The sequence below is a fragment of the Lissotriton helveticus genome, chromosome 2_1 (assembly GCF_964261635.1).
Source record: "Lissotriton helveticus chromosome 2_1, aLisHel1.1, whole genome shotgun sequence".
NCBI classification, from domain to species: Eukaryota; Metazoa; Chordata; class Amphibia; order Caudata; family Salamandridae; genus Lissotriton; species Lissotriton helveticus.
The window spans coordinates 299371843-299376842 of NC_136059.1; positions in this window are offsets into that span (position 1 = coordinate 299371843).

The window sequence follows — 5000 nt, forward strand, 5'->3', positions numbered from 1 at the left end:
GAGGTGCCATTTGACGCCCGGATCCCAGCGAGGGCTCCATGAGGTCGGGTACATTCGCGCCTTGGGTCCCCTCTGTCACCTCGCGTGCACAGATTACAAGAAAAGGGGGTAATTTTGCTCCGGATTACTAGGGAGAAGGGTACGCCTGGACACCCCTCCGAGGTTGGTGGTTCTCTGCCATGGGGACCAGATGGGCTATGCCTGGGCAAAACCTCCCTAGGCCACCCGGGGCTTCCTTCCTCCAGGCCAACTGCATGTCAAATTGCCCAGGACGGGCTCCATGGCTCCTGGGCAGTCGTCCCCCGGGCGTCCGGGGCTCCATCCAGGCTGACGGCATGGAAAAGTGCCCAGGACAGGCTCCATGCGTCCCGGGCATTCATCCCCCGGGCGTCCGGGGCTCCATCCAGGCTGACGGCATGGCAGAGTGCCCGGGTCGGGATCCATGGTTTCCAGGGATGTCCTCCCCTGGATGTCTGGGGGCTCCAGGCCGAATGCATGGAAAAGTGCCCAGGACGGGCTCCATGCGTCCCGGGCATTCGTCCCCTGGGCGTCCGGGGCTCCATCTAGGCTGACGGTATGGCAGAGTGCCCGGGTCGGGCTCCATGGTTTTCACGGTGGTCCTCCCCTGGGTGTCTGGGGGCTCCAGGCCGAAGGCACGGAAAAGTGCCCAGGACGGGCTCCATGCGTCCCGGTCACTCGTACCCCGGGCGTCCGGGGCTCCATCCAGGCTGACGGCATGGCAGCATGCCCGGGTCGGGCTCCATGGGTCCCGGGCAGCCCTCCCCCGGGCGTCCGGGGCTCCCACCTCCAGGCAGACGGCATGTCAAAGTGCCCAGGACGGGCTCCATGAGTCTGGGACAGCCCTCCCCCGGGCGTCTGGGACACCCATCTCCATGAGGCCAACGGCATAGGCAAAGTACCCAGGACGGGCTCCATGGGTCCCGGGCAGACCTCCCCCCGGGCGTCCGGGGGTCCCACCTCCAGGCCGACGGAATGTCAAAGTACCCAGGACGGGCTCCACGGGTCCCGGGCATTCCTCCCCCAGGTCGTCCGGGCCCTAGAGCTCCGGTGGTCCAACCTGCGCCTGAGGCCCAGCCGGGGTCCAAGAGCCCTGCCTTGCGTGGGCAGGCAGTCAGGAACCCTACCGCGAAGGCTTGGGGTGGATGGGGAGCTGGGAGTCCTTTCGATCCGGGCCATCTGGTCGCCCGCGATGCTTTCCAATGGGGCGACCAGATGGCCGGGCTTCCATGGAAGTCCCGATGAGGTGCCATTCGCCTCCCGGATCCCAGCTAGGGCTCCATGAGCTCGGGTTCTTTTACGCCTTGGGTCCCCTCTGTCACCTCGCGTGCACGGATTGCAAGAAAGGGGGGTAACTTCCCTCCGGATTACTAGGGGCTGGGTACGCCCGGACACCTCTCCAGGGCTGGTGGTCCTCTGCCCGGGGACCAGATGAGATATGCCTGGGCAACACCTCCCCCGGGCGTCTGGGGGCTCCATTCTCCGGGCCAACGGCATGGCTCAATGCCCAGGACGGGCTCCACGTGTCCCGGACAGACCGCCCCTGGGCGTCCGGGGCACCCATCTCCAGGAGGCCAACGGGATGGCAAAGTACCCGGGAAGGGCTCCACGGGTCCCGGGCAGCCTTCCCCCGGGCGTCCGGGGCTCCCACCTCCAGGCCGACGGCATGTCACACTGCCCAGGACGGGCTCCATGGGCCCCGGACAGACCTCCCCGGGGCGTCCGGGGCACCCATCTCCAGGAGGCCAACAGCGTTGCAAAGTACCCGGAAAGGACTCCACGGGTACCGGGCAGTCCTCCCCCGGGCGTCCGGGGCACCCATCTCCATGAGGCCAACGGCATTGGCAAAGTACCCGGGAGGGGCTCCACGGGTCCCGGGCAGGCCTCCCCCGGGCGTCCGGGGCACCCATCTCCAGGAGGCCAACAGCGTTGCAAAGTACCCGGAAAGGACTCCACGGGTACCGGGCAGTCCTCCCCCGGGCGTCCGGGGCACCCATCTCCATGAGGCCAACGGCATTGGCAAAGTACCCGGGGAGGGCTCCACGGGTCCCGGACAGCCTTCCCCCGGGCGTCCGGGGCTCCCACCTCCAGGCCGACGGCATGTCACACTGCCCAGGACGGGCTCCATGGGCCCCGGACAGACCTCCCCCCGGGCGTCCGGGGCACCCATCTCCAGGAGGCCAACGGGATGGCAAAGTACCCGGGAAGGGCTCCACGGGTCCCGGGCAGCCTTCCCCCGGGCGTCCGGGGCTCCCACCTCCAGGCCGACGGCATGTCACACTGCCCAGGACGGGCTCCATGGGCCCCGGACAGACCTCCCCCGGGCGTCCGGGGCACCCATCTCCAGGAGGCCAACGGGATGGCAGAGTAACCAGGAAGGGCTCCATGGGTCCCGGGCAGCCCTCCCCCGGGCGTCCGGGGCTCCCACCTCCAGGACGACGGCATGTCAAAGTGCCCAGGGCGGGCTCCACGGGCCCCGGGCAGCCCTCCCCCCGGGCGTTCGGGGCACACATCTCCAGGAGGCCAACGGCATTGGCAAAGTACCCGGGAAGGGCTCCACGGGTCCCGACCAGGCTTCCCACGGGCGTCCCGGGCACCCTCCTCCAGGCCGACGGCATGTCAAAGTGTCCAGGACGGGCTCCACGGGTACCAGGCAGTCCTCCCCCGGGCGTCCGGGGCTCCCATCTCCAGGCCAACGGCATGGCTCAATGCCCAGGACGGGCTCCATGGGTCCCGCGCAGGCCTCCCCCGGACGCGTCCGGGGCAACCATCTCCATGAGGCCAACGGCATTGGCAAAGTACCCGGGAAGGGCTCCACGGGTCCCGGGCAGGCCTCCCCCGGGCGTCCGGGGCTCCCATCTCCAGGCCAACGGCATGGCTCAATGCCCAGGACGGGCTCCATGGGTCCCGCGCAGGCCTCCCCCGGACGCGTCCGGGGCAACCATCTCCATGAGGCCAACGGCATTGGCAAAGTACCCGCGAAGGGCTCCACGGGTCCCGGGCAGGCCTCCCCCGGGCGTCCAGGGCACCCACCTCCAGGCCGACGGCATGTAAAAGTGCCCAGGACCAGTTCCACGGGTCCCGGGCAGTCCTCCCCCGGGCGTCCGGGGCTCCCTTCCCCGGGCCAAAGCATTCCAGAGTGCCCAGGACGGGCTCCACGGGTCCCGGGCGTCCAGGGCTCCCTTCCCCGGGCCAACGGCTTGTCAGAGTGCCCAGGACGGGCTCCACGGGCCCCGGGCATCCGGGGCACCCTTCCCCGGGCCAGCGGCATGTCAGAGTGCCCAGGACGAGTTCCACGGGACCCGGACGTCCGGGGCTCCCTTCCCCGGGCCAACGGCTTACAGGAGTGCCCAGGACGGGCTCCACAGGTCCCGGTCGTCTGGGGCTCCCTTCCCCGGGCCAACAGCTTGTCAGAGTGCCCAGGACGGGCTCCACGGGTCCCGGGCAGTCCTCCCCCGGGCCAACAGCAGGTCAGAGTGCCCAGGACGGGCTCCACGGGTCCCGGGCAGCTCCATGCCCAAACCCATTTGAAAACCCGCCGCAGCGAAGGGGTTATAGGCGGCCATCTATTCAAATGCACAAATGCATGCTGTGACATCGCATTCCTTTACAGCGAGATGCCTTGGCATCGCAAGTCAGTAGATCAACTTGATCTAGAGGACACACAAACTAAAGGCATAATACAATCTATTTTTCAAACTCCAACCTGCGCAACAGGAGGGAAAGTGTTGATATACTAGCCCCTTCAGTGCTAATGACGGCTCCAGCTCGTCATGATTCCAGTAGGGAAGGTGTTGGTACATTCCTTATGTTGGAGCGCCATCTAGAGCAAGTCCGGTAGATAATGTGTTTGCAATAGTAGCGCGCAATGCTTTCCAATGGGGCGACCAGATTGCCGGGCTTACATGGAAGGCCTGAGGTCCAGGGGAGGGCGGCCTCCCCATCCCGGGCGCTGTCCTTGGTCCTGCTGCGTGGCAGGGTGCCCGGGACGGGGTCCTGGAGGGCCCGGGGAGGCTTCCCCTGCGCCTCCGGGCTTGGGAGCCCAGGCTGGGTCCAGGGGCCCGGCCGGGCCCCGGGTCGGGTGCCACGGCCCTGGGCCCTGTCTCCCAGCCTGCCGCACTGCCAAGGGCCCGGGGAGCCTCCCCTTGCTTGGCTGGGTTCAGGAGCAGTGGCTAGGGCCCCTGAGGGCCCGGGGAGGGCGGCCTCCCCACCCCGGGCTCTGTCCTTGGTCCTGCTGCGTGGCAGGGTGCCCGGGACGGGGTCCGGAGGGACCGGGGAGGCGTCCCATGCGCCTCCGGGCTTGGGAGCCCCGGCTGCGTCCAGGGGCCCGGCCGGGCCCCGGGTCGGGTGCCACGGCCCTGGGCCCTGTCTCCCAGCCTGCCGCACTGCCAAGGGCCCGGGAAGGGGTTCCGATGTGCCCGGGGAGCCTCCCCTTGCTTGGCTGGGTTCAGGAGCAGTGGCTAGGGCCCCTGAGGGCCCGGGGAGGGCGGCCTCCCCACCCCGGGCTCTGTCCTTGGTCCTGCTGCGTGGCAGGGTGCCCGGGACGGGGTCCGGAGGGACCGGGGAGGCGTCCCATGCGCCTCCGGGCTTGGGAGCCCCGGCTGCGTCCAGGGGCCCGGCCGGGCCCCGGGTCGGGTGCCACGGCCCTGGGCCCTGTCTCCCAGCCTGCCGCACTGCCAAGGGCCCGGGAAGGGGTTCCGATGTGCCCGGGGAGCCTCCCCTTGCTTGGCTGGGTTCAGGAGCAGTGGCTAGGGCCCCTGAGGGCCCGGGGAGGGCGGCCTCCCCACCCCGGGCTCTGTCCTTGGTCCTGCTGCGTGGCAGGGTGCCCGGGACGGGGTCCGGAGGGACCGGGGAGGCGTCCCATGCGCCTCCGGGCTTGGGAGCCCCGGCTGCGTCCAGGGGCCCGGCCGGGCCCCGGGTCGGGTGCCACGGCCCTGGGCCCTGTCTCCCAGCCTGCCGCACTGCCAAGGGCCCGGGAAGGG